Genomic DNA, 18,622 nt, shown 5'->3' with positions numbered 1-18,622 from the left:
AGGAGAGCATTTCAGGAATGGGGGAGCAGCCAGAGAAAATACCCAGAGCTGAGACATGGGTTTCTTGTCTGTGTAAAAGCCAGGAAGCCAGTGTCACTGGATCAAAGAATGCATGGCTAAAAGTTAGGTGTAAGAAAACAAGAAAAGTGGCATGGATTGTGGCAGTGCTAGCTTTTGAAAGGCTTTGAATGCCAAATAGATGCCTAGTCAAATCTTATATTTGACCCTGGAAGCAACAGGGAGCCACCGGAGTTTATTGGGAGAGGGATGAGTGTGTGACATGGTTACCCCTGTACCTTAGGAAAATCAAATAAAACATTTTAGCAGTTGAATGAAGAATGAGTTAGAGTGAGGAGAGACTTGAGGCAGGAAGACCCAGCAGCAGTAGTCCACAATGTAGTAATCCAGGCATGAAGTGATAAGGTCCTGCACCAGAGTGGTAAAAGTATCAGAGGAGAGAATAGGGCATGCATGTTGTAGAGATGTTGCAAGGGCAAAATTGACAGGTCTTGGCAACAGATTGGATAATGGGGGTAAGAGATAGTGCAAAGTCAAAAATGACTCCTAGGTTGTGATACTGGGGGACATGAAGAATGGTGTTACCTACTACATTAACACGTTAGGTGGGAGGAGGGGAGAGTCTAGGGAGAAAGATAATAAGTTCTGTTTTGGACATGATGAGTTTAAGATGTCTACTCAATATCCAGTTTTAGAGGTCAGAAAGAGATGCGCAATTGAAGGTCAGCCGAGAAGTTAGGGCAAAACTGGTAAATTTGAGAATCATCAGCTGATAATTAAATCCATGGGAGCTGATGAGATCTCCAAGTGAAATAGTATAGAGGGAGAAGAGAGGAGGGCCCAAGACAGAACCCTATGGAACACCTATGTGCTCAAGGGAATGATCTGGCAGAGGATCCAGCAAAGAAGACTGAGGAGGAGTGGTCAGAAGAGTAGGAGAACCAAGAGTGGTGCCCAAAAACCTAGAGAGAAGAGAATATACAAAAAGAAAAGGGTGATCAACAGTGTCAAAGGTTACAAAGAGGCTGAGAAAAAATAAAGTTTGAGAAAAGGCCCCTGGATTTGACAATTAAGAGATATATGGCAACTTTGAAGAGAGTAGTTTTAGTGAGAAGATGAAGTCAGAAATCCAGTTATAAATGACTAAGAGTGAGAGGTGTGAAAGTGCAGGTGACTATTGTAAATGGCCTTTTCAAGTATTTTAGCCACAAAGGGCAGAAGAGCTGCAGAATGATAGTTAGCAGAGATGGGAGTATCAAGTGAGGGGTTTTTGAGGGTAGATTTGATGTGGACATGTTTGTAGGCAGTAGAGAATGAGCCTGTAGGCAAGGGGAGACAAAGTAAGTGATAAAGTGGGGATGACAGAGGGGACAATCTATTGGAGGAGATAGGAAGCAATAGGATCACTTGAGCAGGTAAAGGTCCTGTCTAAGGCTAGATGGGTGTGGTTGTGGTTGAGTGCATGGACACACTTGCTGTTTCTGTGGGAAACATGAGTTTACAGACACACCTGTTGTTTGAGTGAGCAGTGAGGCATATATGAAGAAGTTGGGATACTGAGTAGGGGAAGAGGGGTGAGTGGCTAGGTAGGTGTAGTGGGCCTGCTGTTCAATGGGGCCTATAAGGAAGTTAGAATATTGGGGCTGGGGGCAACTTTATTAGGATTCCACCATTTGTAAATAGTTGTTTGCATATTGTCTCCCTCATTAGATTCTGAGCTCCTAGAGGGCAGAGTGTCTTTTGCCTTCCTTTGTATTCCTAGACCTTAGCATAGTGCATGGTATACAGTAAGTGCTTAATAGATGTTTGTTGACTGGCTCGTCTATAATATAAGAGGTTTGGATCTGGTAGTTACTCAAATCCCTTTCAGCTCTAACTCTCTGATCCTATGACCACTTCCACCACCTCTCCAAACGCACACACCTCCTTTCACTCATTGAATAATGTAATAAACTGAAGCCCAGTGTTATGTAGTGTTAAGTGGCAGAGCTGAGATTTGAACCATGGTCCTCTGATTGCAAATGAACCACTCTTCTTACTGTGCCACATTGCTTCGGACAGGAATAATGGAAAGCAGGAATAATGACCATCAATAATCACATAAGCCCTCAGTACCTACTCATTTTTGTCTTTTCTATCCCCAGCTGATTGGGCAACATGCTAGGGCTTTTTGTGACATTTCCCTGAGGTGTTCTCAGCCCAGTTTCTTTGTTCATTAAACATTTGAGAAGTTTGGGTGAAAGGAATTTGGAAACAACTTTTTTTCCCTTGTCATGTTACAGAGACATTCACAAGTCTTAAGGAATAGACAAGGTGGGAAGGATACAAACAGTAAGACCAAACCCCGAGGCATAAAATAACTTGTTCTATCATCTGATATTTTATTGGTGCAAGATATGTGGAGCAGAAGTCATGTAACCCTAACTGGGAGCTTACAAGGACATAATATGCGTGTAGAACTCACCATGTGACCATTACCAGTGGTCTGTCACATCTTACATTTCAATGGATAATGGTGGAAGATTTGCAAAAATTTTTGCTACCCCCCCGTAGGGACATTTGACCCTCAGCCACCATGATGTGCAGCCTGAGTGGCACATATTTACAGATCAAAGAACATCTCAAATATTTCTCTCTCTCTCTCTCTCTCTCTCTCTCTCTCTCTCTCTCTCTCTCTCTCTTTCTTATTACTTAGCTGCACAACAACCTTTTATTTTTGATTATTTATGCATTAGCAGCATGGAATGGAGATGTGCTATGGGGAAAGTTATTATTTGCTAATTTGCTGCTTTTAAAATACACAGCACACTATCTATTATGTATCACGCATCACAATTACAACAACAGTTTAATTAATCACCAGTACCCTGTTTTGTACCAATCTACAGCAGGATTCTGGGTAATGGTGTTGTTTACTATTTAGCAAAGTACCAACACTTCACTCTGTTTCACTACATTAAACTGCTCAAATAAAGCAAACGGATATTGAAAAGAGTTGGCCATCTGCCTTTATTTTCTTTTACTTTTGTTTAAAAAAAAAAGCCCTCCTCTCAAAGGAAAAAAGAACACAGCCGTGAAACTGATACTGACAAAAAACACTCTTTTTTATCAGGTCACAATCTCATCTAGATGCAGTTTTGATGAATGGAGGGAGAGAGAGAGAGAGAGAGAGAGAGAGAGAGAGAGAGAGAGAGTGGGAGAGAGAGAATAAGAGGGAGAATGAGAGAAAGGGGGAGTGTGTCTGGTGGGGGGAGGCTTGTTTTGTGGATTTCAAGTGGGTCTCAAGACCAGCCATGGAGTCTAATGATTATTTAACGGTGCTGCACTTGAGGCTGGATTACGGGAGCCTCCTCTTACCCCTTTAAGAGTTTGATGAATAGGTCTTGTGACAGCCATCTAGGAATAAACAAGAATTCATCAGTCTGCATAAGAAGAAGCCAGTTTATAGATTAAGTTTCTTGAGGTAATTCATGAGGTCAGTCCCATTTAGCTGTAGACTATTAGGGCTCAGCTTTTGAGAGTAGCCATACAGAGGAGTTACTCCAAATGGACCCCGCTCACACAAAGCCCCCTTTCAGAAAGAAGCCTGCAATTTTTATGACCCCGCTGCTAGGAAGCACATCAACTTGTCACTGCATAGATCTGCGGGGGCAGGACCTCATCACTCTATTAAAGAGCTCTGTGACCCTATTGATTTGAAGTATTTAAAGCAGGGGTGAAGTTCAAAGCAATTTCTTTTCTATACTATTACTCAGCCTCTCCTTGTCTTGGCGCTAAAACATCTGCTGTCAGTTCCTCTCTGTTGTCTGACTCTGGAATCTGTCACCAGAGAACAGAGTAGTTTTATTTAAAATAAATTGGATTCCTTTTCTGTTCTCAGCATTTTGTATTGTGATCAATGGTTTACACTCCTTCATCTGCCATGAGGCTTAACTGCAAGTGTATCCTATTATGTCTCTTTAGGGGAAAACCAAAGCCGAGATGGCTTTTAAGGCTCCAGGAACAGAAACTAGCCTCAGAACTAGGTAGCAGCCACCAGCTTCTCTAATTGGACAAGCAGCAAAAATAACAACCTTTCATTTTCCAAAAACAAAATACAACAAGGGGTGGTAGGGGGTGGCAAACACAGCTCCAACTGTGGCTCCAGGGCCCAAATGCTAACCATTCCTTTAAAAATAAATAAATAAAACAACTCACATTTGCTCCAAGAAACGAAAACCAAGTAAACAACTCTGTTATTTTTAAATGCCAGCAGGTAAGGTAAACCTTAGAGCCAGTTCTGAAAGGTGTTTTGCTAAACAATACTGGCTGCCATACTTGTTCTGTGAAAACTGCAGGAACTCGAGTGCATTTTGAATGGTTAATAATACATTAGGCATTGTGCATGCATTACAGGCCTGATGATGGGAAACTGGTAGTCTTTTTACTTGTTCTGCAGTCAGGTCCATGGGCCAACTTGGGCAATGTACTAATGCTCTATGATATCGGGGAAATTTGGGACAAGGGGAATCATAACCAGGAATGAAAAAATCAGTTAAAAACATCACAAAGGCTATTAGAGGGCTTTTTTAAATGAATATTTTCATTCACCAAATGCTGCTTTACAATTAGAGCTATCTCAAAGCAGAATGATTTGTCTCCAGAGACAGTGGATTCTCCCTCACTTGAGGTCTTCGTGCGGAGACTTGAATGATCAAGACTCTAGGGTTTTTCTCTGTGGGGTTTTCTCAGGTGTGGGTTAGACTAGATGGCTGCTGAAGTCCATTCTAACTGTCAAAGTCTAGGATTCTGTGACTTCTGGAGCTTGTGTGTCAAATGAACTAGTAAAAAGCCCTGTGGAGGGGCAGCTAGGTGAGTAGAGCACCGGCCCTGGAGTCAGGAGGACCTGAGTTCAAATCCGGCCTCAGACACTTGACACATGTACTAGCTGTGTGACCTTGGGCAAGTCACTTAACCCCAATTATCCTGCCAAAAAAAAGCCCTATGGTTTGGTCATGGTAACTGCTATGGTGGCTCTCATGCCAGTGCTTTAGATCCTAGGAGGACCTCACCAATGGTGCTCAAAAAAAAAGCACTGATGTAGCCATCTCTAGGGCAAGGGGAAGGGGGAGAGAGGAAAAAAAAGGAAGAAAGAAAGTTATAAGTTACGTGATAACTTTAATATATATATATTTAAAAGGAATGTACATAATAGATTTGCAGTTTCATGGGCAATCATCTCTTTTTTCTATTCTTCTATGTTCTGGAAATGCTTGTTAAGTTCATAATAAAAGAATTTCTTTAAACAAAAGCACCAAGGAAGGATTTCCTCCAAGGGCGTCATAAGGAATAACCGGAAAATGTGTGGCAAAGAAAATAATTTTCTTTTTCAATAATACCTGTTTTTCAATATCAACTATTATTCTAAGCACCTCAGAGGCAAGATAATTTCTCAGCTAGGAGTGGAAAATCCTCAAGGACAATTCCATCTTTACTTATTAACAGAGTCCTGAAGGGGCTGGTCACCTGGTCCAGCCCTCTCATTTTACAGATAGGGAAAATAAGGCCCAGAGATGTTAAGTACCTTGGCCAAGGCCCCAGGAGCAGGATTGAAACTTGGGCCCTTTGGTACTACGACCAGTGCTTTTCCCACTCTACCTTAGCTCCATGCTTTCCCCCATGTTCCACCATGTTCGAGGAGCTGCCTAGGCCATGGAGAGGTTAGGAGTCATGTTCACATGAGTCCCAGGCAGTGCTTGAATCCACAGCTCCTTGATTTCTATTGGCCTCTCTGTCAGGTATCCCATATCGCCTGCTTGTTAGTGTTCTGGTGATGATCGATGAGGTCAGAGAATAGAAGCTGGAGTGTAATGAGAGAAGGTGGCTCAGCAAAGGCAGAAACTTGCATACTGAGAAAATAATGTTGTAATAATAGTGACTGGGCAGAAAAGTTTCTGTTCTATTATTGTGAAGGGCTGAGAGTTTAGTTGAGACTAGATAATCGATCTGCGGGAGATCCAGTCAGTAAAGTTACATGACTTCTTCGAGGGGCTGTCGCTAACTTGAGGAAGAACATAGGGGCAGAGAGGACAAATGGTGGGGATGACCCAAGGTTTTGGTTCGGTATTGTGTGTGAACATACACAGGACAAGGAGGAGAGGAATCAAAGGTAGGGAATAGTATATATTTGAACTAACCAGTCACAAGTTCAAGATTGAGAAAAATAATAAAAATTAAAATAAAATTTATAGCTATTTAAGATTTGCTAAGCACTTTACAAATATTATCTCATTTTTTCCCTCACAACAACCCTAAGAAGTAGGTGCTGAAGGTGAGTCATAGCCATTAGAGATTCCCAAGCTTCAGTACACTTAAAGGCCCTTGAGAGACTCTACTTCCAAGACCTCCAAGATTGGGAGATGGATGCTTGCTTCACATTTGGGGTTACTTCTGGGAGTAATTCATGCGATGATATTTTTGGAGGCCGCTAAAGAGAAGGTACCTTAGTTGGGGAAAATGTCAGACTTGAAGTCAGGTTCTAATCCTATCTATTCTATTCCATTCCCATTTTTCGGTTGAAGAAAGTGAGGCTGTAGAAGTCCTTCTTGCTGAAGGTCACATAACTAGGATGTGTCTAAGTGCTGATTTGAATTCAGATCTGTCCTAATTGCAGGCCCAGCATGCTATCCACTGTGAAACCTGGCTTTTTCTCCAACTGCCGATGCCTTTGTACTAGCTGAATAGTGGAATCCTCTAAGGAGAAGAGATAGTTTCTTTGCATCTATTAGAGCCTTCTTCTCTTAGCTCACCTTCTATCTATTCTGTATGTATCTTGTCTCTACCTACTATATACCTGTTATCTTCCTCACGCAATCTCCTTGTGTGCAGGAGCTTTTTAACCTTTCTTGGAGTTTAGTATAGTGCTTAACATAAGTGATGACTATGAGTTCCCTCCAAAGTATACTCAGAATCCCCCTAGAATTCAAAGATTCTAGAGACAGCCAATGCTGACTATAGTGAACAGGACTGACCCTAAGGACTATGCTGAGCTCATGTGATGCTAGCTAGTTCAGTGCTGTCATCCTAAGAATTACAAAGACTCACATTGGCATAGTACTTTTGGTTTTGAAAAGTGCTTTAAATACATTATCTCCTATGATCGTCCCAACAACCCTGTGAAATTAGGGCTAGAGTTGTCGTTAACCCGATTTTACAGATGAGGTAAATGAAAGTCAGAGACATTAAGTGACTTGCCAGAGTCTCACAACTTGTAAGTGTCTGATGATGGTTTAGAACCTGACTTCAAGTCTGACATTTTCCCCAATTAAGGTGCATTCTCTTTAGCTGCCTCCCAAAGTATCAGTGCATGAGTTACTCCTAGAAGTAACTCCAGATGTGAAGCAAGCATCCATCTTCCAATCTTGGAGGTCCTGGAAGTAGAGTCCCTCAAGTTCCTTTAGTGTACTGAAGCTTGGGAATCTTTAGTGGCTAGGAATCACCTTCAGCACGACCCTCTACTATTCACCCTTGGTGGCACTGGCTATGGACCTGTCAATGTCCTTGCTGTGTCTCTTTAAATTCGAAAACTCTTACCAACCAGAATTGACTTTCCTGGGTTTCATGTTTCTAGCAATCAACTAACACTTATGTTCTTTGCCCTCTTGGAGATCTCAGTGAGTTTGGCTGTGGAAGTTCTCTCTCTCTCTCTCTCTCTCTCTCTCTCTCTCTCTGTGTCTGTCTGTCTGTCTGTCTGTCTCTGTTTCTCTCTGTCTCTCTCTCTCTCTGTTTGTCTCTCTATCTGTTTGTCTCTGCCCGTCTCTGTCCATCTTTGTGTGTGTCTGTCTCTGCCTCTGTCTCTCTCTGTCTCTGTCTCTGTCTCTGTGTGTGCGTCTGTCTGTCTGTCTCTGTTTGTCTCTCTCTATCTCTCTGTTTGTCTCTCTGTCGGTTTGTCTCTGTCTCTGTCTGTCTCTGTGTGTGTCTGTCTCTGTCTCTCTGTCTCTGTCCTGACTCTGTCTCTGTCTCTGTGTGTGTGTGTGTATCTTTCTGTCTCTCTGTCTCTCTCATAACCCCTTTCTAGATCCACCAACAGTAAATTCCTGTTCCTATATGGGCTGTCACAAAGACATTTAAGGAATCTTTATTTTCTCTTACAAGGGGTGGCAGAAGAGGCACATGAAAATGGCAACCCACTCCCATCTTGATGCAATGAAATAGCCTTGAATTTGGGAGGCAGAAGGTATGAGTTCAAATCTAGCCTCTCTCACCTGACTAACATGCATGACCTTGGGCAAGTAACTTTTTGTCTTCATCACTAAAATAAGGAAGATTAAACTAAATAAACTCTAAAGTAATTTCTAGTTCTTAACCTATGATTCTGTGATGATAGACAGTACTTCCTCATTTATATGAATATCAGAAGTCATAGACCTAGAGCTAGAAGGGGAGAACCTCAGAAACAATTATGTTTCAGATGTTTCCTTATGTTACAGATGAAACTGAGGCGTGGGTTAGTCAGTGACTTACCCAAGCTCATACAGGTCGTAATTGTCAGATATGTGATATGACTCTGGGTCCTCTGGCACCGGAGTCCATGTTCTTTTTGTTCTATGAGGAAGAAAAGAAGAATCCTGAAAGGAGGGTATGGTACAGTTGTTCAGGTCTCCCAATACACTAAGGTAAAGCACTAGAACATTCTACTAATTTAAACAGAGGCTTGAGTTGATTCTACATCACATGGTAGCAGTCACTCATATTTATATAGTGCTTTAAAAATAACAAGTCATTTTCCTCACCAATGATGCCTCAGAGTGGGTAACAGAAGCATCATTATACCTATTTTACAGATGAGGAAGCTGAGGCTCATAGTGGTCAAATGACTTGCACTAAGTCACACATCTAATAAGTGACAGAGGTGTAGGATTCAAACCTTGGTCTCCTGACTCTGAATTCAGTGCTTTTTCTGTCATGTTTGTCTGCTTCTTATCATTTAATTCATTTGCAAAACATGTGTGATTTTCTCTGAAACGTGCCTGGATGGAGAAACTTCCATTTCGGCATCTTTTCTCCCTAAAGCTGGTTGTGAATAGTTGTACCTTTCCAGGGGCAGGAGTTATGTTTATGCAACTCTGACAATTGTCACTTATTCAGTGCTATCATCAAACATCTAGCTATGGCTCTGACTGATATATATTGTGTGGTTTTCTGGTCAGAGTACAGTGGTGTCATTTGTTATTTGTAAAACCATAAATATGTGTCCTTTTGAGCTCGGTGCTTTCCTTTTGTCAGCACAGAAAGTGAACGACTGTGGCTCAGAGGTCAACCGTAAATACGGCAGCCGCATCTCTCCCTGAGAATTTTCAATAAAGGAAGCACAAAAGATTGGAGAGAGATAATAGTTTGCATTCAGCACCTCTAAGGAAGTCTGAGATAAACAAGATTCCACTCTATTTCTCATAACTTTAATATGAAAAAAAAATAGAGTCGTTTGGTTGTCAGTAGGAACAGAACACCATTACAAGTTGATATCATCCTGAGTTCATGCAGCCAAATACATTGGCATTTACAGCATATTCTCCTAGGGCACATTTCCAACTGAAACTGAAACTTGATGGAGCAACTACACTCTGTTTAAAAAAAGAGAGAGGTTGGGGAGAGGGGAAAGTACAGAAGAATATAGCCATAGCCATGAGAAATGGCTAGTTTCAAAACCAAGTGTCTTCCCTCTAGAAATCTATATGTTGAAAGTCAGTCCAAAGACACAAATCTAAACATTTATTTTGTGTAGGACTATGACTTACACTAAGATGAAGCAATCCTATTTACTTTTTCTGGGCTTGATTCTAGATCTCTAAATAGAGAGATATAATAGATGCGGCCATTTTATTTTCAATATATTTGAGAACTAGGTTTGTCCCCAAAGGGCAGCATCTCTTCCAAGAACAATAGGATACTCTGTGGACCAGGTGGATTGAAATTGAAGTAAGACTATAGTTCTTCATAAATATGAGTGCAAGTTCTACCTTTAGAATTTTTCTCATGGTAGCTGTGATCTTTTACTTGGGTGGAAGCCATCATAACCATACCCATTCTGTGCACATGCTAAGCTACCTCATGTGCTTCTTCATTCTGCTCATCACCATAAAGCTGAAACACTAAGAAGACATTAGGCACTATACCAAAATCAGACACGGCAAACTTTTGCCTCTTTGGATCAGTCTAAGTTCATAAAGCCTAGTGCAACTAATTAATAATAATAATAAATAACATTTGTATATTACTTTAAGGTTTGCAAAGCACTTTACAAATATTATTTAATTTTATCCTCATAATAACCCAGGGACGTAGGTGCTATTTTTATTCTTATTTTTTAAGTGAGGAGAAACAGGGTAAATGATCTAACCAGGCTCACATACCTATTAAGCACCTAAAGCTCAATTTGAAATCAGATCTTTTTTTTTTGAAACTCCAGGACCAGTGTTCTATCCACTGAAAAGTCTAACTGCCTAAACAAAGACACTTTTCAAATATCATTGAAACATAGTTTATGTTAGCCTGAGGACTTGTCAAAACTACCCACTTGAATAGACATACAAAATATATCTGTGTGTACTTATTTAGATATACATGCAAGTATACATATGCATGTATATATGCGTATATGTATATATACATATATATACACACATATACATATATACACACATATATACACACACATATATATACATATACATACATACATATATATATATATATATATATATATATATATATGTAGAAAGAGAGAGAAAGAGAGAGGAAGAACTCATTTGTAATGGTATTTGTCCATTCAAGTGTCTCAGAAATGATTTCATGTCAAAATTCAAGGACAAATTTGGACACATATAAATCGCAGCTAAAGACCAAACATAGGCCAAGCAACAAACCAATTAGCAAATGCATGGATTAAATTTATATAATATAATTTATATATTTTTGTATTTTATATAACATATTTATATTTTAATTCCAAAAGTCCATTTCTTTGTTCTTTAGTAGTAATGGTGGTGGTGGTAGTAGTGGTGGTGGTAGTAGTCGTTGCTGTTTAACTAAGATGATCTGCCCTAAATATACAGTTTTTGTGATCTTAAGAAAATGAAAATGTGTTTAAATTTTACAAATCTATTTCTGGATCACCCAAAGAACAGATGAATAGACACATGATGAGTATGAGCAGGCTCACATGCGTTTCCAACATTACAAACAAGGAATTATACAAGAAGAGTCATCCAAGGAAAACCATTAGAGAAATGTATGACTGGGGGAAAATAAAAAGATGGGAAGGTCACACAGTAAGAAGAGAATACAGCTGATGGAATAGACTATGTGCTTCATTGGTAGTCATACAAAATGCAAGAAAGACTTCAAGAACTTGACTCTTCGTGATGAATTTATCAGAACTCATGATGACCATCTATGCATGGATTGCTACCAAGTTGCTGAAGGGAATAAAAACATACGTGGAAGTATATTTGCATCATTGTTTTGCATTTTATTCCAGGAAGCTAAGGCCATTTGCTGCTTTCATTTAATGAAAGCAGCAAATGGCCTTGGCTTTTTACCTAAAGGACTTTTACCCAAAGAACTTTTACCTAAAGCACCACCTTTCTCAATTGTAGTACAAACACAAGGAAAATTAATGAATTGACTAATCATCCTTTCCTGTTTTGAATATTTAGCAATGACAACACACATCCTTCCAGGGTGATATAACAAGGCAAATGGCCACATCCCACCCTGAGAAAATTCATTAAAGACAACACAAAAGACTAGTTAACGCTTGGTATTTAGGAACTCCAAGGGAAAAGAGAATTTTTTGATTGAACTTGCCTCTCAAATTTAACTTCTTTCAAGGTGCTGCCTCCTATGGGAAACTTCTTCTGATTCTCCCTCCCTTTAGCCAAGGTTTTAGTACTCTCTCCCTTGGCTAAGTATCTTGTAGTTACAAAGTAGAATGTTGGCCTTGGAAACAGGAACACTTGGGTTTAAACCCCATCCCGGACACTTATTGGCTATTCGACTATGGGCAAATCTTTTAACCTCTATGTGCCTCAGTTTCATCATCTGTAAACTGAATGCCTCTAAGATCATTTCCAGATCGAAATCTATGAACTTTTGATCTATGATCTGTGCAAGACTGTGTTCTATTCCCCACCCTATTCCTCAGCCTCTACCACCACCAACAGAGGAGAGTACCTCTTGAGAGCAAGCAGGGCTTCTTTTTCTTTTTTTTTCTTTTTGTCACTAGGGTCTAGCATTGTACCTGAAATAGAAGACATGCTTCACAAAAAACCCTTCAATTCACACTCTCTTGGATTCAGTGTATTTGACATGAGCCAAAGGGCATTGCTTCTGGGGGTCAAGAGAAACAGATCCTAAGTAAGTTCCTAAATCCAATGCCTGAATTTTAAAAATACTTTAAAATAATTTGTATTGATAAAGAATCTCTTTCTTTTATTTGTCAATATATCCTTTCCCTATCCTCTACCCAAAGAGCTGTCCCTTGTAATAAAGAATGTTAAAAAGTGGCTGGAATGGGGAGGGGGAGAAAGAAATAGCAGTTCAGCAACATAAACGAATAAATAAATAAACAAAATAAACAAAAAAACAACCAAAACATCAACTGAATCTGACAGTATAAGCAATGTTGTACACCCATAGTTCCCTCACTTCAAAAAGGGAGGGAGGTGCATTTTCTTATCATTTTTCTGGGGTCAATTTTTGTAAAACCACAGTGCTCAGTTTCATGGTTATTGCTATTGTTTTTAATTTTTAGTTATATTGGCAATCATTTTGTATGTGTTTTTTCCGGTTTCCTTAACTTCACTCTGTATCAACTCATAAGTCTCCTTTCTTCTGGTTTCTGCACAGTCATTCTTAAGGCAAAATTGTACGTTGTGACATTTGCATGCTACAAATGGTTTGGCCATTCCCCAATCAATGGACATATACTTTGTCTCTATTTCTTTGCTAAACATGACCTCTGAAGCTCGGCATTAGGTGCCTTGTCATTCTCTGAGCACAAATACAGAGTGAGGATAAGGCACAGCCCTGAGAGCAACTTTGTCTCTTTGGTCAAAGTGGTCAATGGAGACCACTAGGTCCATAGACTGCAGTTGGATGAAACATTTCCTGATGTGCTTTGGGAAACTTCCTTTTCCCTTTGATCTAAAGCTTCTATGGTCAAACATTACATTTTGTTCAAGCTGATTATTGTGCAACACAGTGTTAGACACAGGGGACAATTAATTCTAATTTGCTTGGCTGACAACAGCCCGCATCCAAAGATTCCTGTAGAGATGTGCTAAATGCCAAAGAACACTATCACTTGATCATATTGGGGCAGGCATGTAGAGGGGTATTCCTTAAGCTTGTAATAGCAGGGTCACAAAATTGGTGCTGGAAGAGCCCTTAAAAGTCATTTAGTCAAATATACCCATTTTATATCTGAGGTCACCCAGGTAGTGAAGAGCAGAGCTAGGAATGGAATCTGGGCCCTCCAATGGCAGATCCAGAGTTTTTCTTCCCCCTGATTATCCTGCCCCTCCCCATGCTACCTCCAATCATACATGGGGAGGGGCAGGAGGTGGGGCATCTTGTATGAGGAACAATAATGAGTGAATATGGCTCAACTAATGGACAGAGTGCTGGGTCTAGGGTCAGGAAGATTCATCTCTGTGAGTTCAAATCTGGCCTCAGACACTTATTAGCTACGTGACCCTGGCCAAGTCTCATAACCCTGTTTACCTTAGTTTACTCATCTGTGAAATGGGCTGGAGAAGGAAGGGCAAACCACCCTACTATCTTTACCAAGAAAACCCCAAAGATGGTCATGAAGAGTAGGACATGATTAAAATGACTGAACAACAACAATGGTTGGTCTGTAGAATTTGGGGAGGGAAATCATATAAGAAGATTGAAAGAATAGAAAGGGGCCAGGTTGTTGGTTGGTTGTTGTCCTTCATTCTTGAAGAGGATCAAAATGACATCACTATGTTAGAGTCAAGTTACAATGCATCCAACTGTGGCTGATCAGACCAATACAAACAAGCTCAGAGTGCTGGACCACAGGTGGGGCACAAATGGTCCATGTGAACATTTGAGGTGGATTCACTAAATTTGTGCATCTCGCATTTTTTAAGCTACTTCAATTCTCCTTTGCTCATAGAACACAGCACCTTCTCTGATGAGTGCACACCATGCTGGGCAATCCTGTGCCAGTGTCATATAATGTCACGTAATCAATTCCAAAGTTCTTAAGAGAAACCTTGAGAGTATCCTTGTATCTCTTTTTCCAACCACCATATGAGCACTTGCCTTGTGTGAGTTCTCCATAAAAGGTTGTAAAAATCTTAAATGCCAAGCAGAGAGTTTATACAGGGTGTGCCAAAAATCTTAGTGCAGATTAAGCTCTTAATAACAGAAAATTACATTAAAACTTTTGGAACAACCTGCATTTGATCCTTGAGATAATTGTGATTCACTGAAGTTTATTGAGTTGAGGGGAGCAGGAATAAAGCACAGTTAGCTCTGTGCTTTGGGGAAAGCACTTTGTCAGCTATGTAGAAGATCCACTGGAACGGGAGAGGCTTGAGGCAAGAAAGCCAATTAAAAGCTATTACAATAACCTTGGCAAGAGTTGATGAGAGACTGAATTAGCAATAGAAATGATAATATTCACCAATGGATTGGAAATGTGGGATGGGTAAGACTGAAGATATAAAGATGGCACCAAGGTTGTGAACCTGAAAATAGTTGTGCCCCAGATAGCAGTTCAGGAGTTCAGAACCAAGGTGAGTTTAGGGAGAAAAGATAGTGAGTTTTATTCTGGATATGTTGAGCTTGAGATGCCTATAGGATATCCAGTTCAAAATGTCTAATGGTCAGTTTGTGCTACAGGACTGAGGCTCAGGAGAAAGACTGAGGCTGAATATATAGATCTGAAAGTCATCTGCTTAGATGGTAGTTCAACCTTTTGGAATCTTATAAGACCACTCAGTGTGAGAGTATAGAAAGAACCGAAAATAAGCGTAGGACAGAAGCTTGGAATTAACCCACAGTTAGTGGGTATAACATGGCTGTTCATCCAGTGAAAGAGATGGAGAGAAGTATTCAAATGGGTAGGACAAAAATCAGGAAAAATATAGTAGTATGAAAACCCAGAGAGGAAAGAGTATCCAAGAGTAGGTGGTCAACAATCCCCAGTATTGTCAAGAATTCAAGGAGGATGAGGATTCAGAAAATGCCATTTGAGTTGGCTATTAAGAGATCGTTGAAGATAACAGTTTTAGTTGAGTAAAGAAGTCAGAAACCAGATTGCAATGGAGATAGATGGCAGGAGTAATACAGGGTTGGGTTTTGGCAAGATATGAACAGCAATCAAATAAGGGAGCAAAGGTATCCAGAATAGAGGATAGCACAGAGTTGAAAAATTTCCTGTTGCTATCATAGGATAAAATTTAAATTCCTCAATTTGTTAAAGTTTGCCACAGTCTAGCTCCAACCTACCTTTTCAGGCAAATTGCATATTACTGCACTTCATACTTTCTATGTTCCAGCCCAACTGTCCTGCTTACTCTTTCCCAAATTTTCCATGTCATCTCCCATCTCCAAGCATGGAATGCATTCCCTCCTTACCTTTCTTTCTTAAAATTCCTAGCTGCCATCATAGCTCAACTTTTGTCTTGCTCCTACAGGAAGCCTTTCCTTTTGTTGTTAGTGTTCCATCCCTTTCCCCCAAATTATCATGTATGTTCTTTTTTCCCCACTTGAAAAGCATTCTAAATTAACAAACATCAAATAAAATGATGACTGCACAGAAGATCAGAAAAAGAGGCTCATATATCATGTGTATTCTTACCTGTTTACATGGTATATTCCTGGTCCCTCCTAGTAGGAGGCAAAGGTCACTCCCAAACATTACTCTTTGCTATTCAGGGTAATAATGATAGACTGGATAGAAAACCTGTGACTCTAGGACACTGGGTGACTGGAATGATGGGATGCTGAGAAGCCTGGGTGTCAGAACACCTGCTCTCCAATCCCTTTGCCTAAAATGAAAACAAAAATTGGCCAAAGACTGAGGCCTGTTTCATGAGCTACGTGGCCTTGTACAGAAGGCCCAAGGCTCCTCCTCATATAACATAGTCTCTCATTGCATACTGTCAACAAAGGAGGCAAACTAAGAGCAGAATAACCACAGGAAAAAATGGTGAGGTTCTTGTTGCTAGTCCTTTTCGAATGTTTCCAATCAAAGAGACTCCTATTTACCATATAGATAGCAAAGCAGGATGAATTACAGAATGGCAAGGTATGCACGAGCATCTCCCCAAGGAACTTCTAATATACATCACCGGGATTCTCCCAGAAGCAGATGCTCTAGCCTCTCTACGTGTGAAGACCCTGCCAAAGGCTATCTGTAGTTGTGTCATACCGTTATGTAAGTATTCTTAATTTTCCCAAAGTGATTTTGAAAAATGTTTTGCTTGTTAAAATATTTTAAATAGCCGTTGAATCTAGCTACTTCTGAGACAATGTCACTATTTGGTAAGCTGAATTCATTGTCTTGAGGTAGTGTGACTAGTAAATAGATTGCTTGGTTTGGAGTCCAAAAGACCTTGGCCATGCAAAAACAGCCTCTAACATTTACTAGCTTTGCAACACTTGAACAAGTCACTTACGTGTCACAAGCAATTTTCTAAGACTTAACTACAAAGTCATACACCAGTTACCTTTGAACTATTTCTATTGGCTGTCCATAGTTCCCCAGGCAATATCATCAATACTTTGCACCTCCATAGGAGCTCAGCAAACATTAATGGCCATGAAAGTCATGAATTCACACAAAGAGGTTATGATGTTCCACAGCAAACGATCATGGATCCAGAGCCGGAAGGTACTTTGCGAGCTACCCCATCCACTTCCTTCCTTTCATAAATGAGGAAACACAGGTCCAGAGAGAATAAATTATTTGCTCAAACTCACACGTGTAGTAAGAGATAATTAAGATTTGAACCTTGGTCCTCTGACTCCATTCAGTGCTCTTCTTTACCTTAATATTCTGCCTCTCTATGTCTCTTATAATCTTCCTGTGAGAGCTAGACAGCTGAAAATGTATGGGAAAATTCAAGGTCCAGGTCCCATCGCCCCATCATCAATAATCAATTAAGGTTATTACTGCTTGGTTTTTAGGTATCTCTCTTTTTATTTCTTATTGTTGAAATCTGGAGTCTAGAAAGCAACAGCTCCAAAAAGGATGAGAAGTATGTTCAACTAAAATATAGTGCATATGAAGATTTATTTCTGTAAGGCAGCCATAAGTAAGAAAAGGCTCAAAGCCTTGCATATACATATGAAAAACCTGAAATGTGGCTAAGTCAGAGAAGATAATTTCCTTGTCCCCTGGGCTTAACTGTGACCCCACCCCCAACCTTGATCCATAACTTGCCTGATAAATAACTCATTTGCTAGGGAGAGTAGAAGTTTTCAAATTGAAAAATTGGGGGACCCTTATCCCTAGAGTCTTTGAACATCAAGTACAGTTTGACCACTGGAGATTAAAAGAGGGTGGTATAGGGAATTAATTGTCCCACACTGAGACCAAAGCTGCTGGAACAGGAAATGGAGTTCAATACTGAAGAAACTGGAAATAACAGCTAATATTTAGGAGTCTGTCTCTGCTAGGTATCCCAAAGAGCTTAGGGCTTGGAACAGAGGCTTTTCTATTGAAAATTTAAAAGTCTCGTAGCCAAGAGTCTGAGAGAAACGAGATAGGCCTTAAAGGAAAAAAAAATACTCAAAAGGTTTTTATTTGTTCCTTTGTTCCCCCTACCTAAGGGATGGCTTTTGCTAGCCCATGAATAGAAGCTAAAGCTTGCTATAGAACATGCTGTAAAAATGTTTCCAAATTTGAAATTAAAGAATATGGCAGAGTCCACTCTTTTCAATAGGCAGAAATAACACTACAGCTAAGGACTCAAGTGGAAGCCAGAAGCTGGCAACAGAGAGAACATTCCACCTGTTCTCCATGGAACTGAGAATAAACAATGTTTGTTAGAGACTGTCTTCCTGGGAAACAACATGGCAGAGCCTAAACAGCCAGTAGGCAGAATCCAGCAAAGACAACACTTCCGGTAGAAATTGCCCAACCTGTGGAAGCTGCCAGGTCTGGTGGGAGCGGTATGACGATGTCATCAGAAGACATCCATATCCCTGAAATATCAGAAGTATGAGTTACCCTTCCATGAACGTGACCTAGCTTCATATGTTCTTTATGTGTGTGTGCCACAATATATATACCTCAGTCATCTGAGATCCCTATGTATGCATCTTTCCAACTGTATTCTCTACACATGTCTCTTCTTCCTACTGATAATATTTAAGCCACTGTGTCCAGGTTTGTTTGTTTTTTTGAGGAGGGGAGAGAGATGGTGAGGGTATTTTATTGTCACTTTTCTTACTATTTTATCTCATTGAGTATCTTTGTTTTGAAATATACATTTTATATTATTTCAAATATATATGTGTGTATATGCATATGTGTGTATACACACACACACACATGTATATACTCTGACTGGCTACTGAA

The sequence above is a fragment of the Trichosurus vulpecula genome, chromosome 1 (genome assembly GCF_011100635.1).
Source record: "Trichosurus vulpecula isolate mTriVul1 chromosome 1, mTriVul1.pri, whole genome shotgun sequence".
In the NCBI taxonomy this organism is placed as follows: domain Eukaryota; kingdom Metazoa; phylum Chordata; class Mammalia; order Diprotodontia; family Phalangeridae; genus Trichosurus; species Trichosurus vulpecula.
This window is presented reverse-complemented; position numbering follows the sequence as displayed.